This window comes from Castor canadensis, chromosome 5, assembly GCF_047511655.1.
Source record: "Castor canadensis chromosome 5, mCasCan1.hap1v2, whole genome shotgun sequence".
Classification (NCBI taxonomy): Eukaryota; Metazoa; Chordata; class Mammalia; order Rodentia; family Castoridae; genus Castor; species Castor canadensis.
Window position 1 is genome coordinate 78,740,188 of NC_133390.1, and position 18,658 is coordinate 78,758,845.

The following is an 18,658-nucleotide window of genomic DNA, read 5'->3' on the forward strand; positions in this document are numbered from 1 at the left end:
TTTATTAAATAATTTTGGTAGACCCTATTATTCTGTTTTCATACATGCATAGGAAGTACTTCAATCACCCTTTCCTTTGGTCCTCCCCCCATTCTACTTCCTCTCCCACCAAATAGTCCACCCATTTCATACTCACATAATTCTTTTTGGGAGGAGGTTTAGATTCTGCATATGAGAGAGAACATGTGATATTTTTCTCTCTCAGTTTGTCTTATTTCACTTAGCATGATGATTTCCAGTTTCAGTTATTTTTCTGCAAATGTCACAGTTTTATTCTTCTTTATGGCTGAATAATACTTTAGTGTGTAAACATATATTTTCTTTATCCATTTGTCAGTTGATGGACACCTAGGTTGATTGCCTCGTTGAACAACTGTGATTAATGCTGCTATAAACATCAGTGCATCACAATAGTTCTAATTTTAGTCATGTGAGGAAACTCCATACTGATTTCCATAATGGTTCACATTACTACCAATAGTGTATAAAGGACCCTTTTACCCTGATTCCTCCCTACCATTTATTGTTGTTTGCTTTCTTGGTGATAGCCATTCTGATTAGGGTAAGATGGAATCTCAAGGTAATTTTGATTCACATTTCTTTTATAGTTAAGGATATTGAACATTTCTTCATGTATTTATTGACCATTTGTATTTCTTTTTCTGAGAACTGTATGTTCAGTTGTCCATTTATTAATTAGATTATTTGTTCATTTGCTGTTTAATTTTTTTGAGCTCTTTGTGTATTCTGGATGCTAATCCATTATCTGTTGAAGTGTTGACGATTTTTTTTCATTCTGTGGGCTGTCTCTTGATTCTGGTAACTGTTTCATTTGCTATTTAGAAACTTTCACTTTCATGCAATCCCATTTGTCAATTCTTGTACTTATTTCCTGATTAACTTAAATCCTATTCAGAAAAAGCATTACCTATGCCTATATCTTAAAGGGTTTTCCCTATGTTTTCTTCTAGTAGTTTTGATCCAGTTTGAATTAACTTTTGTACAGGGTGAGAGATAGGGATTCAGGTTCAGTCTTCTACATGTGGATATCCAGTTTTCCCAGCACCATTTGTTGAAGAGATTGTCTTTTCACTAAGGTACGCTTTGACACTTTTGCCAAAAATCAGATGGCTGTCACCGTGTGTGCTTATTTCTGGAAATATCCAGAAATATATATTATAAATATAATATAAAAATATTATAATATAATATAAAAATATTATAATATAAAAATATTGTATTCTATTCCATTGGTATATGTGTTTGTTTGGTGCCAGTAAGATGCTATTTTTGTTGCTATGGCTCTGTAGTATCTACAAATCTCCAGATCATTCCAGAGTTTGCATTTAAATTACCCCTTAGCAGTAAAGTCTTTTTTGCTGAGGCTGTCCATATTAAGAAACAGAGACAAACCAGCTCTGCTGAGCTCAGTCTTAATACTTGACCCATGAATTCAAGAGCATAATAAAATAGTTATATTAGGCTGATGAACTGGAATAACTAAATATACAACAATAGTAACTGGAATAGGCACCAATTTGAAGATGATATAATTTTCTGTATATTATCCAGGAGTCTTTGTCTAATAAGTATTGAATTTCCCATCATAGAGACTTAGTAAGATATTGAGGAAAATAAAGAAGAAGTAGTGGAGGGAATAATCATAACTTTTGCATATACTAAACAATTATTTTATTATTTAAAATTGCGTTTACTTTGAATTGCACATGGTGGAGTGTGAGAGGGAGCTGAAGTATTTTGATTTCAGGATGTCTAAAAGTTCTAATCCAATTTAGAGCATAGGAGGGAAGATAGTAATAGATGGTTGAATTTAGAGTAAATATGTTACAGGTAAATGCAGTAATTAGAGGTTTTAAATGTGGACAAATGGATGTTTGAAGTGATTAGCATTAAAATCTAGGTTGGGTAGAGATCCACAGACTTGACCAAATGTGGCAGTCAGTAGGTGATGGTAATGATGGCTAGAAGATGGAATACTTGGAGATCATCTATCTCGGAGGGTTTTTGAAATGAGGAAAATGGAAATGGCCTAGAAATAATGCAGATACCATGTTCTTACCCTGGTTTGCACGAGGTGTGAGAGAAGTGGGCAGCATCTATTTAAGTAAGATACAGCAGAAATGGTGCTTTTAGAAGACAGAAAATTTTCAGTAAAGGATAAGTAACAGAAGGATGGACCAAAAACATGGGGCCCAGAGGAAACAGTGGAAAAGTTTAGAATATAAGAAAATAGTGAGAGTCCGAACCAAGGTGAGAGAATAGTGAGAGTCTGAAGATGCTTGATTATGGTGATAAGAATATGTCACATTATGGAATATATGAACAATAGAGTATGTCTGAATAGTCATACATAGAATGAAAATTTGCCACTTGCAGGAAAATGGATGAAACTGGAGATTATCATATTGAATGAAACAAGCCATGCTCAAGAAGTCAAATATCACATGTTTTTGTTCATATGCAGAATCTAGGTCTAACATGATTAAAAGTAACAATAATAATAATAATGGGACTTAAGTGCACAAGGGACATTGTGGGGGGTTCAATGGCAGGAGGGGAAATAGAGAAGGTATCGGGGGTGAAGAGGATCATTAGCACAGTGTGTTCAATAAATGAGACAGTTGACGAAATATTAACATTGGCAAATTACTGGTTAGTGTTGATGGCTAGAGAGTCAATCAAGGTCTGAACTGTCTTTTTTGGGGAGGAGGGTGGTATTGGAGATTGCACTCAGGGCCTCAGTCATGCTAGAAAGCACTCTACCACTTTATAGTCACAACCCCAACCCTTTTGCTTGTATTTTGTTTTGGGGACTGGCTCTTACTAACTTTGCCAGAAATGACCCTGACCTCAGGTTCCTCCTGTTTTCACCTGTGAAGTAAGTGGGATCAGAAGTATGCACCACTACACTTGGCTTCTGGATTGATTGCTTGTAGTTTCAAGAGGTCCTATAATAAATGCATAGACATAAAAGGTTAATGGAGTACCAGGGCTCTGACTCCATACTGGAAGAATATTTGCCTTAATTGAAAGCTGAGATCTTAGACTTCTTGGATAAATTTTCATTTCTAATTATATATTTTATTAACGATGACTATATTATTCTTGAGAATTTTTCCTTTGAACACTTCTTTCCATTATTAGTATTAATATCCTTCACATGTACTACTTGCTTTGAAATAATAATGCCCAATTTTTATACTTGTGTTCATGAAACTTTAATTACAGTGTCTCATATGAACAACCGATAATTTTAGCTCAATTAGACAGCCTTTGATTTTATTTTGGGAGTAATTTAATTTTCATTTACCCTTACGAATGAAATGTTAAGGTTTCATTTATGCCATCTTGTTCTCTTTCTCGTATTTGTTTATACATTCCTACAATTTTCTTAGTACCTTTCTTTTTATCCTTATCTCCCCTGGTGCTTTGAAAGGTACACACCCTGTTTTCTGTCTACAAAATTTTAATTTAAAAGTTTTTAAGCTATAATCTAAATAGTCCTCAAAAAATGAGCTAATATTCATTTTTTTAATCCTGTAGAATAACGACTAACAAATAACCAGCATTACACAATCATTTGATAAATAAAAATACATATTACTGAAATCAATTACAAAATATTTTGTTCTCTAGCACTCCTTTATTTTAGTGATAGTTAACTATTACGATGATCTCTCCTCTTCCCTCATTCAGTTTTAAATATTTGTTAGCATAGTGTGAAATTTTTAATTCTTTTGAAGTTTTGCTTCTGTAGTTATTCTAAATGCTGTGTGTGTACTCACCATTGTAATTGGAGCTTATGCCATAAGTATCTCTAACTTGAGCTCTTAAGTTAGCTTTTGCATTATTTAGAGTACATTTTCAAGTTTATTTATTGAAGAAGAGAGAAGAGGAGATGCAGGTGGCATATTTTTGAGCCAATAAATACGGCTTTCTGTTTCCTTGTTTCAGAAAGTACTTGGCAGTATATAAAAGTCATGAATGACAACCATTTCCCTTAAAATTGAGGATATTTTATCCAAGTATTTCAGTTGCTGAAAATCAGAGGATTATCTTGCATGTTTCACTTTTTATCCTTTTGAAATCATCAATGGAGCTAAAAGCTCTTGCCTGAGGATGTGTTGCTACAACCATTTTTCCCATTGTTAACCTTGAAGATGATGTTTGGTTTTGATCGCATTGTCGGATTTTTTGTCAAAGAGGTGATTTGTCTGCTTTATTTTTTGATCCATTTATTTCAGGCTTTCATCAAAACATGTTCAAAATCAGCATATTAATTTTCCAATTTCCACAATTATGGTCTTATTTCTCACATTTTTTTCAGTACATTGTGGAGAAAATTCTCAAACTTGTGTCCATGCCCTCAGAATAAATAAGCCAGATCTGATCCTGGCCTATTTCTTCTACTGAATTTTGCTTTCTCTGTAGCCTTTCCCTATATCATCTATTTCCCTTCTGTGTGACACTTGTTCCACTTTTATCTCAAATCATTCTTTCTTTGTGAAAGTCTGCTCCTAACTCATGGAGTTCTATAGCCTAGTACTTTGAGGAGGTGAAATAATTTTCTAAAAATTTGTCTGGTTAGTTAACTTCTTTTCAAGAGAATTCTACCCTTGGTTATTCCTTTTTCTTGACCTTTGACATTATTTACTTGTTTGCTTGTTTATTTAGCAGTGCTAACAGTTGAACCTAGGACTTCCCACATTCTAGGCAAGCACTCTACTGTGTTTAAAGTTTTTATTTTGTGGCAGAGTTTCACTACCTAGCTCAGGCTTGCTTACAACTCATGATCCTACTGCCATAGCATTCTAAGTGCTGGGATCACAGGTGGGCACCACCATATATCACTTTTCAGAAGGACATATCCTCAGAAAATATAAAATCTATGTAATCTTGGTATTTGCTAACAAATAGAATTGTGGATTGCTTTTATCCCACTGTTTGTCTATTAACACAGTTACTAAATTCCACTTACAGACTTCAAGTACAAACAGTAAAACGCCCAACTCCAAGTTTTATTTAGCCTTCCACCCAAGGTATGTCTGTTATTCAGCTGTACTGACTTCCTCTTTTCTTCAGTTTTATTTTTCTGAGTATTGTGTCATCTTTTTAAGTACTGTGCATTAATGATATGATGGGGCCTCATTGTGCTAAGTTTCATTATGCTGTATTCAAACATACACATATAGTGTATTTCAAGCCTCATCCCCCCCAGCATCTTTCTTCCCTCCACCCCCCGACCACTCAGACCATCCTTCTTTCACATTAATGTCCCATTACTGTTACCACCATCATCATCATTGTAAGTCAAGGTTCCACAAATGAGGAAGTACACGTAACATTTAGCTTTTTGAGCTTGGCTTATCTCAGTCAACATGATATCCAGTTCTATTCGTTTTCTGCAAATGGTATAATATTATTTTTCATTATGACTGAGTAATATTCCTTGGTGTCATTTTTCTTTATTCATTTGTCAGTTGTTGGGCATTTCAACTGACTACACAGTTTAGATATTGTAAGCATAGCTGCAATAAAAATGCAAAAGAACAAATAATCCAATTAATATATGAGCAAATAGATTTAACAGACAGTTTTCAAAAGAAGAAATTCAAATGGCTAATAAATACGTCCTTAGCCATCATCCTTAGCCATTAGGGAACTGTAACTCACCCCAGTCAGATTGACCATCATTCAAGAAAACAAACAACAACAAATGCTGGCAAGGATCCTAGGAGCTCGCAGTACCAGGACTCTTCAGGCTATCACTTTCCCTATCCTGTCTATGCAATACTCAAAAATATTCAAAAATACTTAATTGTCTACAAGGTGCCAAGATTTGTGTTGATGTCCACATACAGTAATGATTTAACAGACAGAGAGCACATGTTGTAACCTCAAGGAGCGTATTGATCAAAGAAGGAAATAATCAACCACGCACAGAACCACAAGCACAATTATAGACTGTGATTATTGCCAGTCAGATAATCCTTTAACCAAAAAATATTAAGTATCTTTTCACTATTCCACGCTCTGTGAATAGATCAGTGAAGACGGACAAGCTTCTTTCTTGTATTGGCTCTGTCTGTTTTATTCTAGTGGGCAAGCCCACTTTACTAGAAACATAAAAAGAGATCTAATCCACTATCTAATCCACAGATACCTATCCTTTGGCAAAGGTATCTGTGAGGATGTGACAGTTGTATAGAGCTATGAAGAATCATTGAGAATCATCCCATAAACCTGTCAAAAGCAAAGAAGCTGAAAGAAAGTATATTCCAAGCAGAAGAAACAGCAATTACAAAGGTACTAAAGTAGATTGGTCCTGAGGCAGCATTTGCTAATCCCAAGAAAGCATCTCTTAACTATTTTCTCCCAGATTCAGTAGTTTTCCACCAATTTAGTTTCAGAATTGTGACAAATAGTTCTTTATGAATTTCCTGTTTAAAGATGAGCAAAATCTATTAGTTCTTCTAGCCAAATGGCATTTTAAACCAAAGATCCTAAGCCTTTTGTAAGAGCAATTTCTATTTCACACTACTTCTTATCTCGTGTGGGTCTCCTTTTATCCTGCCTCTCGCCAACTGCCTTTTCATCTCAGTCTGTTTTCTCAGATTGCTGTTTTATCTCATCTCTGAACTTGTTTCATAGACTCTGTGTTTTATTAAATTACATTGAGAGCAAAAGCCAGAAGCTGTGTCAAACTGATTTGTCTCCTAATGTAAATCCACCAATAAAAGTTCTGATTAGATCTTTCCTTAGTATTATAAGAATCCAATCTGTTTAGATTATATGATTTTTTCATTTATCACATATCATCCAATCTAAACAATCACTCAATTAGCAAATCTTCCAGGCATTGGAAAGAATTTCACCACATATATTTGTGTTCTTTCAATTTCAACTAATCTTGCTTAATATGAGTCAATCTATAAAATCTAATTGCTCTTGAGGAAGACCAAATACCAACTATCTGCATTTGCAATATTAAAGACAAAGCTCTGGACTATAATTACCTTATAGAATGATTGTCCATAACAAAGCAATGGACTTTTTCCATATATCATTTACTTAGTTGTAATAACCAGAGCCATGTTAGGCTTTAGGTGAACTTGGCTGCTCCCAACACAAATATCTCAATGTGTGAAGCCACTTTGTAAAATTAGATGAGCGTGCAAACTATGTCTATACTTTAAATCAATCTCAGCTAATAACTGAAGCAAGGTTCTCAGTAATTCCAATGGCTAAACAAATGCTTAGTTAGAAAGAATAGATGTTCATCATAGAATTTTAGGAATGGTGGAGTTATATATTAGTAGATATCTAAAAGTGTTTCTTGAGTGTATTTTTAGGAGTAATATATTGATCACAGGCTGAAAATACTCATGCAGAAGAATAGACTTTGTTTTACAAATCTTTTAATTAACAGAGGTCTAAATTTAAAAATATATAGTTTCAATTATGATGACCAAAATATCAAACAAACAAAAAGACTGAAGTCTTGATCTATTTCATAAAGTTTGCAGGAGAAAGGGAACATATAATTTAATATAGCATCCTATTTTGTTTTACTGGTGTGTAATATATTAAATGAGCTACATTGATACTCTAAATCACATATCTGGGAACAAGCAAATAAAAGAAGGATGATGGGATTTTTATCAGAGGAAAGAATCTCTCTCCATCATAGTTATCAACCTCGGTGATCTTTTGAATTCTATTTAAGCAATTCCCTCTGGAACATCATCACTCCAAATTACTTCAGTAATATTTCTCACCAAGCTGATTTTCCTTGACGAGACTCTCTTGCAGTGTGAAGGCTTCTTCCTGCTATACCACCTGGGGCAGATACTTCTTTGTCATACTTCAAAACTGCAGTGCAGAAGGCTTACTTGGATGGCTGCCCAGGAAGCCAAATAGGAATTATTTTCCATCTGAAGCACAGTCCTGCTTGGACCTTAGAGTTGTGATAGGGTGTATGTGTGGGAATATAAATTTAAATTTCTAATTACTTGTTTAGCTGAACAAAAAAATATTCTCCCTTGGTACATCAACCATAAGATATAAAAAGTAGATATCATAGGCAATGATCATAAGATTACTGCTTAGTTTCCTAAAGCTTAATAAATGATAAAATATGGCCAGGTCTTTGATCACTGATAATCTACCATAAGGATTACCAGCTAATAATACTAATTTATTTTTAATTTAATAATTTTCTTATTTTTCTTAGTACTATTGTCTTGATTGATCTTTCTTAGTGTAAATAGCTTTCAAAAACCCAAACCATTAGCCTTAGACCAATAGAATAAATACAATGTATCACTTTATCAGAACATAGTGATGCACACAGAATTGTGAATAGAGATCTATTTTATTGGATCTGTTTGATATGATAGAATGTCTCTGTTTGAAATACAAAAACAAAACAAAACAATAAATAGTATACTGATGTGTTAACAAATGAACATTGCTGACACATAATGTCCCTTTTCCAAACAAATGTGCAACAATCGTCACTGGTAATTGAGAATGCATGCTCAGAGTGTCTGTATATTGGTTTTCATATATTCTCTCACTCTTAAATGTGTTTTCATGTAGTCATGGGTGATCCAATGTACCAGTTCCTTCATGAACAGAGGAAAACATGGAATTTAGACATTTAAAGAATTAATTCATATGCTTTTTTGTTAATCATGGCAACAAAATTCAGAGGAAGCAAAATAAGACTGGGTGAATTTATTGTTGGTATTAGTAGTAGGTTAAATAGTGTTTAAAAAAGCAAGGGAAAATCTCTACATGGGTCATCACCCACATGGTATCCCAATGATGAGCCTTTTATAAAACAAAGTAATATTATATTCTCCTATAAGCACTGGTATAGAAAATCTCTTAGGTTATAAAATCTGCTGAATTCTGACATCTCTAGTTCTCACAGGTAGAATTCATGTCTATGACAAGACCTACAATATCACCTTCAGAAAAGGGAATGGTGTCTAGCAGCCTAACTGGGGACTTACCTGAGCTGCCTTGTTGTGTTCTACCTTGTGAAGAATCTAGCTCAAACAGAACCAAATCCTGCAACATACTGGACCCCTAACCAGTGCAAAGCATGCCTATGGCCAGCCAGCCTGAACCCAGTCCCAGTAAGTGCACCTGCCTTGAGAAAGCCTCCCAACATTTGTCCCTGCCAACTGGTTTCAAAGCTGCCTACCTAAATCTGCAGACCCAACAGTTGAGCACCATTCACCACACATGACCCCTGCTATCCATCCCCTGGAAATATAATCCAGTGCAGCTCATGGGCATACTGAAGCACCCCCCGCCCCAACAAAACTGAAAAACATAGACAGTGGATTGAAATCTAATACTAACAGTGGGGATGGAGTGGAACACTAAACCAACCTCCAAGAATGGGAGTGGGGCAAGGAGCCAAGCTCACAGTGAGTAGAAGAAGGTCAAGGAGTAAAGGCTGAGAGCAGGGTTGGGGAGACAAACCAACCTCCCAGAGTGGGGGCATGGTGGGTTTCTGAGCTAGTCTCATGGGACCGAGGGCAGGGCATAAAATTGAGTTGTCCTACCTTTTTGGGGGAGGAGTTGACCAGCCAGAGTTGCAGATGTAATGCAATGGAGCTGCTTCCTCATGAAAACAATAACAGATCTAACCACCTTGCATGAACTGGTACTGAGCTACCACAGGTACCCATTGCAACCTGCCTGGTGGACAGAAAGAACCAAATACTGCTCACAAGCCAGTCCTCTGGTGAGACCACTTTTGAGCTCCCGCTCATATCAGACAGCTCATAAGACCAAGGAAAGCAGGTGGAAAAAATCTTCAGCCATCTCCCCTGAAAGCTGTCCAAAAAGAGGGGGGCATCCTTCTCCCAGATAGACCAGAATACCAAGCACGAATACCAGGATTGGATGCCAAAGGACTAAGTCCAGAACTTTTGCCAAACTATTTGTATTCTTGTGGTTTTAGTAGTTTTTTTTTTCTTCTTGGTTTTCTCCCTTTTTTTAGTTAGTATTTTTAATTTTACTGTTACTGTTTTCTTATTATTATTCCTAACCCCTTCACTTTCTCTCCTTTTCTTGTGCTACAATCCATTGCTTTCCCTCCCCAGCTATCCTTTCTACCCCTTTTCATCCACTCTGTCCCTGACTTCACCTCCCCCTCCTCACCTTCCCCTACTTGTCACCACATTACCCTTCTCTCCTCCATGTTTACCACCCACTGACTAGCCTACTGCACTAGCCATGCACACCCCAGCCCTCTGCAATCCTTGACACAAGCACCCTCCACTACAATAGAGAACTACACCCAAACACACACAAGGACCCCAGAATCTTTCAGCCCCCACACCTCTTCCCCTACTCACTGCACCCCCCCCTTATCACCACCCCCTTGTAATGCCACCTTTTCAAATTACCCTAGTTTCTATCTCTATCCAAATAGCCACTAGTCCCCCCCATCCCACCATTTATAGATATTATCACCAAGGATTCTGTATATAATATGTAAACAACTGGTCTGGCATTGAACCTGTGAATTTGTTATTGCTAATTTATACTTCCAGGCCAGGGACAGAAATAGCACATCAACCTAGCTAACAACTAAGCCAGTTACAACACAATATTAAGTCAAGGGAGAGAAAACAGGAAATTAAAACCACCAATTAGTCAATCAAGAACATAGGAGCAGAGCACAATTAGAAGCACAGGGAAAAGACGAAGGCAAGGAAACCTCACTCCTCAAAAGAACAATTCAACAGAGGATTGAGAGGAAATGGAGTATATAAATACCCAGTTCCTGACCCCAAAGAACAATGATAAGTATCAACAATGAGCTCAGTGACATCCACAAAAAATTTCTAAAAGAGGAAATCATGGACAAGATCACTGAGAAACTCGTGGAGAATCTACAAGATATGGTTAAAGAGAAGGTACAGGATGAGCTCAAGAAATATTATAACACGACAAATAAAAAACTTGAGAAGACACAGAAACAACTAAATGAACTCAGAGAGGACTTCAATAAACACCAAAGTGTACAAACAAAGGAGACTATAAAAAAAAAGATATATGAAATAAAGAAGACAACACAAGATATGAAAGAGGAGTTGAGCAAAGATATGAAAAACCTCAGAAAAAAAGAACCAAACAGAAATCTTGGGGAAAAAAGTCCCTTTAATAAAAAACAAACAAACAAACAAACAAAAACAGTGGAAGGCCACTCCAGCAGAATAGAATAAGTGGAAGACAGAATCTCAGGGCTAAAAGTAAAGAATAAAGAACTTAAAATCAAACAACTCAAGACCCGTGAAAAGAATATGCAAGAAATCAAGACTCCATCAAAATACCAAACCTGAGAATCATGGGCATCAAAAAAGGAGAAGAGGTACAAGGCAACAGGATATGCAATATATTCAAGACAATAATAACAGAAAATTTCCCAAATCATGAGAAAAAGTTGCCCATTAGGTACAGGAAACCTTGAGAACACCAAATAGACTTGATTAAAATAGAACCTCTCTGTAGGATATTATCACTAAAACAACTAGCACAGAGAACAGAGAAGGAATATTGAAGGAGGTAAGAGGGAAAAAACAAACAAACAAACAAAACATGTGAAGGGAAATCCACCAAAATAACAGGAGATTTCTCAAAGGAAACCTTAAAAGCAAGAAGGGCATGGAGTGAGGTATTTCAGGCACTGAAATAAAATAATATCAACCCTAGGATACTTTACCCAGAAAAACTATCATTCACAATTCATAGAGGAATAAAAGTCTTTCATGATAAACAATATATGGTCACCATGCACCACTACAGAAGATTCTGAAAGGAATTCTACACATAGAAAAAAAAATGAACAAAAGCCTGAGAGCATGCGAAGAACTAAACTATAAGAGAAGAAAATATCAGTAATCAGAGAGTAGCACTGAATCAGCCACACAAATCCTTAAACAACAAAAACAGCTAAATGGCAGGAATTACCACATACTTGTCAATATTAACACTGAATGTTAATGGACTCAATTCTTACATCAAAAGATGTCATTTGGCATACTGGATTAAAAAAGGAAGATCTGACAATCTGTTGTTTACAAGAGACCCATCTTATTGACAGAAATAAACACTGGCTTAGGGTGAAATACTGGTAGAAGATTTACAAAGCTAATGGCCCCCCAAATAGACAGGATTACCAATACTTAGAAAAAGTAAACTTCAAACTTATATTAGTTAAAAGACACAAAGAAGGTCACTTCATACTAATAAATGAGCAATGCATCAAAAGGAAATAACAATTATCAACTTATATGCACCAATGTCAGTGCACCCAACTTCATTAGACATATACTAAAGGACTTAAAATGACATATCAACTCCAAGACACTGGTAGTGAGGGACTGTAATACCCCTCTATCACCAATAGATAGGTCATCCAGACAAAAACATCAACAAAGAAAGTCTAGAACTAAATGACACCATAGATCAAATGGACTTGACAGATGTCAACAGAATATTTCAATCTACAACAGCACAATATACACTCTTCTCAGCAGCCAATGGAACTTCCCCCAAGTGGACCATACTTTAGGGCACAAAGGAAGTCTTAATAAACATAAGAAAAATGAAATAATCCCCTGCATACTATCTGATCATGATGCAATAAAGCTAAAACTTAACAATAAGAGTAGCAGCAGAAAATATGCAAACAATCAGAGGTTAAACAACACATTGCTCACTGATGAGTGGGACAAAGAAGAAATAAGGGAGGAAATCAAAATTTCCTGGAATATAATGAAGATGAAAACAAAATGTATCAGAACCTATGGGACACAACAAAGGCAGTCCTAAGAGGACTTATATTGAAAAATATGGAAAGATATCAAACAAATGACCTAAGGTTACACCATATACTCCTAGAAAAACAAGAACAAGCTAAACACAAAACAAGCAGAAGGTGAAAAAAAAAAAAAGGGCTGAAATCGTTGAACTAGAGACTGCTCAAACCACATAAAGAATCAATTAAACAAAAAGCTGGTTCTTTGAAAAAATAAAGAAGATTGACAAATCCCTGAAAAATCTGAGTACAATGAGGAGGGAAAAGACAATCAGAAATGAAAACAGGGAGACAGCAACAAACACAAAGGAAATCCAGGGAATCACCATGGACTACATTGAGAATGTATATTCAAAGAAAATGGAAAATGTTGAAGAGATGGATCAATTTCTAGATACAAATTTCTAGATCCATATGATCATCCAAAACTGAACCAAGAAGATATTAATCATGTAAACAGATCTATAACACACAAGGAAGTTGAAGCAGCAATAAAGAGTCTTGCCAAAAGGAAAAGTCCAGGACCTGATGGATTCTCAGCTGAATTCTACCAGAACATTAAAGAAGAACTAATACCAGCATTTCTTAAACTTTTCCACAAAATAGAAAGGGAAGGTATACTGTTTAACTCATCTTATGAAGCCAGCATTTCACTCATCCCCAAACCAGATAAGGGCACAACCAAAAAACAGAACTACAGGTCAATCTTCTTAATGAACATTGATGCAAAAATCCTCAATAAAATAATGGCAAACTGATGCCAAAAACATGTAGGAAAGATCATACACCATGACCAAGTTAACTTCATTCCAGGGATATCAGGGATGGTTCAGCATAGACAAATCAATAAATGTAATACAGCAGATTAATATGCACAAAGACAAAAACCACTTGATCATCTCAATAGACACAAAAAAAGCCTTTGATAAGATTCAACACCATTTCATGATAAAAGCTCTGATGAAACTAGGATTAGAAGAAATGTACCTCAACATTATAAAGATTGTATATAACACACCTATAAACATCATACTTAATGGGGAAAGACTGAAGCCATTTCCCCTAAAATTAGGAAAAAGACAAGGGTGCCAACTCTCCCCACACTTATTCAACATAGTCTTGGAATTCTTAGCCAGAGCAATAGGGTAAGAAGCAGAAATAAGTGGAATACAAATAGGTAAAGAAGTAGTTATACTATCCCTATTTGCAGTTGACATAATCTTATACCTTTAAGACCTGAAAAACTCCAACCCAAAACTCCAAGATACCAGCTTCAGCAAAATAGCAGGATACAAAATCAACTTCAAAAAATCAGTAGCCTTTGTATACACCAACAATGAGCAGACTGAGAAAAAACATAGAAAACAATTCCATTTATAATAGCCTCCAAAAAAATCAAATACCTAGGAATCAACTTAACAAAGGATATGAATGACTTCTATAAGGAGAACTATAAACCATTGAAGAAAAAAATCAAAGATGACTACAGAAGCTGGAAAGATCTCCCATGCTCATGGATTGGCAGAATCAACATAGTAAAAATGACCACACTACCAAAAGCAATCTACATGTTCAGTGTAATTCCCATCAAAATCCTAATGACATTCATCACAGAGATTGAAAAATCTACTCTAAAGTTCATTTGGAAACACAAAAGACTGTGAATATTCAAGGCAATACTGAGCAAAAAGAGCCAAGCTGGAGATATCACAATACCTGACTTCAAACTATACCTCAGAGCCATAGCAATAAAAACAGCATTATACTAGCACAAAAAAAGATATGAAAACAAGTGGAACAGAATAGAGGACACAGATATGAATCCACACACCTACACCCACCTAATTTTTGACACTGCTTCCCAAAACATATGATGGAGAAAAGACAGCATCTTCAACAAATGTTGCTGGAAAAACTGATTATGTACCTACAGAAAACTGAAACTAGATCCATGCCTGTCACCCTGTACAAATATCAATTCAAAGTGGATAAAGGAACTTAATATTAGACCTGAAATCTTGAAGCTCGTACAGGAAAGAGCAGGGAATGTGCTGGAAGCAATAGACATAGGCAAGGACTTCCTCAGTTGAACTCAAGCAGCTCAGCAACTAAGAGAAAGAATTGATAACTGGGACTACATGAAATTAAAAAGCTTCCACACAACAAAAGAAATGGTCTGTAAATTGAAGAGACCACTCACAGAATGGGAGAAAGTATATGCTAGCTATACATCAGACAAAGGACTGATAACCAGAATATATAGGGAGTTGAAAAGCTAAACTCCCCCAAAAATCGGACCAAATAAAGAAATGGGCAACTGAACTAAACAGAACTTTTCAAAGGAAGAAGTCTAAATGGCTAAAAAACACAAGAAGAAATGCTCACCATCCCTGGCCATAAACAAAATGCAAATCAAAACCACATTTGATTCCACCTCATTCCTTTTAGAATAGCTATCATGAAGAATATTACAACCAACAAATGTTGGCAAGGATATGAGAAAAAGGAACCCTCATACACTGCTGGCGGGAATGTAAGCTAATACAACCACTATGAAAAACAATATGGAGGTTCCTTTAAAAACTAAAAATAAATCTGCCATATGATCCTGCAATACCTGTCCTAGGGATATACCCAAAGGAATGTGAGTCAGGTTACTACAAAGGCACCTGCATACCCATGTTTATGGAAACAGCCATGATGCCCCACTACTGACAAATGGATTAAGAAAATTTTCATTTACACACAATGTAATTTTACTCAGCCACAAAGAATGAATTTTTGTCATTCTCAGCTAAATGTATGGAACTGGAGAACATCATCTTTAGCGAAGTTAATCAGGCTCAGAAGGCCAAATATTACATGTTCTCCCTCATATGTGGATTATAGATCTAAAACAAATGTAGCAATATTATTGGACACTGGTCACACGAAGGAGAAGCCGAGCACAGGAGGGATAAGACAAGGGAATGAAACCCAAAACTTGTATGTGTGATGTGCTCACTGTATAGAAACAAATATAGTAATCTTGAGCCAGCCAAAGCCACTATTGGAAGGGGACTAGGGAGTACTGAAGAGGACTGGTAGAGATCAACCAATTTGGGTTGTAATGCATGGAAATGCACAAGGAATCTCCCTGTATTAGCTATCTTTACCTCAAACTAGCAAAACACCATGTTTTTCTTATTGTCTTTTATGTATTTTCTTCTACAAAATTGGAGAACAGGAGGGTGAGGGGTTGTGGTTTGGCACGGGGGGGAGGTGGCAGGGAAAGAGGTAGGAGGATGAATATGGTGCAAATAATGTATATACATGTATGTAAATGCAAAAATGATACCTGTTGAAATTGTTCCAGGATTCAGGGGAGAGGGGATGAAAGAAAGCAGTGTTTGTGAGGGGGAGTGAATTCAAGTATGATATATTTGATACATTGTGAGAACCTTTGTAAATATGGCAATGTATCCCCACCCAACACAACAATAAAAAAAATTAATAAGTAAAAAAGGAATACATTAGTATTTTGTCAAAAACATCAAAAAGATATTAATCTTCGAGAATTGACCCAGATTTCTCAGTGACAGAGTTACCAGAAGTCTCCTGATAGATGTTACTCATTTATTGGATCAATAACCCATAGGGTTTGGTGATATTCCCATTAAACTTAACAGGAACCAAGGTCTCCGCATCTTATACTATTTCATTTATACCATGTCTCATTGGGAAAGTACTCTAAATTGGGTATGATTATCTAACTCATTGGGACTCCAAAGCATGGGGACTACAAGAGAGGAATCATAAAATATGGGCAAAAAGATCACGGGAGTGAAGTTCACTCAAAAGACTGCTTCTTCACTTACACATAGCAAATCACATTATCATTCTCTGAATTACTATATATATATCGATGATAATAATCATGACTTTATCTCCCTCTCAGGATTGTTGAAAGGATCAAATACAGTGTTTACGTGAAGGATTTTGTACATTTATGAAACTCTAGCAAAATGTGATGAACTATTTCCTCTTAGGAAATACCACAAAGTATTACAGTGGTTGTTTTGTTAGCAGATTTTTTTTCTGCCTGAAAATTAACAGAACTTGACAAGTTGTGCAAAGGTAATCATGAAATGATAAACTGTTTATTTGCATTCAGATTCTTCATTCTTCTGTTCTCTGGTGATTTTAAACAGCTAATTTGTCAATTTTCACCCAAAGTTTATATCTTGGGATATATTTTTAAAAGAAAAATTATCATTATCTTTTAAAGCTTAAGTACAAGGAGATATCTAATGATTTCGTTATTATAAAGCAACAGCCATATTTAGAGCTGCACCATCAGAAGTGATAGTACAAAGAATAGCCTGGAAGGGCCTACAATTTATTTCCATATTATGGGAATCTCACACAGACCATGGGATACCAAGGAAACAATATTCTTAGTGTGTCAGTAGGGGCTCACCAGATTCACATCCATAGACTGAAGCTCAAGAACAAAGGGGTCTCACCTTATATATACCCTTGCAAGCAGGTTAGAGAAACAAAAAGCAAGATTTAACCCATATGTGGTTGCATGCAACTCTGTAGGTTATTTCTCCCCAGTGCTACATGACCTTCTTCACATTTAGATTTTTAAGTTTTATTTCCATGTTATACCATCTCCTCTCCCCTGCTACATTATCAAAATACAGACTTGGTTGTTTCTTTTTTTTTTTTTTTTTTTTTTTTTGGCCCTTGTCCCTGCTACCTTATTCCCCGCTTTGATGCTCAGACCTACCTAGGATCAAAGAGCATCATCTTGATTTAGGGGTTTGTATTTTTATAGCATTATTACATGGGCAGCTTTTTTTTTTTTTCCTATAGTGGCCTCTATAATGGTCTTGATGAACCTCAATACCAAGGAAACGAGGCAAGGTAACATCAAACATGTTCCCAAGACAAGACCCATTGCCCCACTTTTTATGACAAATGTAACCTGTATTGTTTCTTTACTCTGGGACTTTTAGTATTGTTGACAGACAACCTCACAGACCTAGGGAGTATATGAGGCAATGTAACTCCCAACCTATTAGTGGGTGCATGATACAAAGTATGGCTGTGCAGAGTTCCCAACAATGGCTATCATATAACATTTAGTACATGGTGGAAATCTTGCAAGGATCAACCCAAAAGGTAAGAGTCCAAGTGTGTAGAGGAGAACAGGGGTGCACCCATATTTGAGCTCCTACCATATGTAGACTAGTCAGCTTCTGGAGTGACTAGAGCAGGGCTGTTGTCCTGCTGCAGTGGGGATAGACAAGATAACAACAAAAGGGCCCCTCCAATGGGTTTTAATGGTTGGACATTTTATTTTTTTACCCAGACAGTATTTTTTGGGTTTTTGTTTTGTTTTGTTTTTAACTGAGTAGAATTACCATGGCAACAATATATTATCAGTATATATGTCTAAGAAAACGTGTTTTTTCAAAAAAGCTAAAACCACTATCCTTAAGTATTAAAGGACATTTAGAGCCCGTAAAAGTAGTCATTTTGTCTCTATTTAAATAGAAAACCCTATCTAAAAAATATGAGTTTGTGTCTGGTAGGGCTTTAATGCCCTTTTGGCCAAATTTAAGCAACAAAGAGGATTAGAATGAGTGGCTCTTAGGCAGGGGCTTCTAAACAAGGACAGTTCAAAACAAAATCCAACAAAAGCAGATGTCTAAAGCTAACCTGGTTGACACATAAGTACTTATTATAGTCATTTTTTATGGACTTGATTGTAAATGTCCCAGAAGGATTAGAACTTTAATG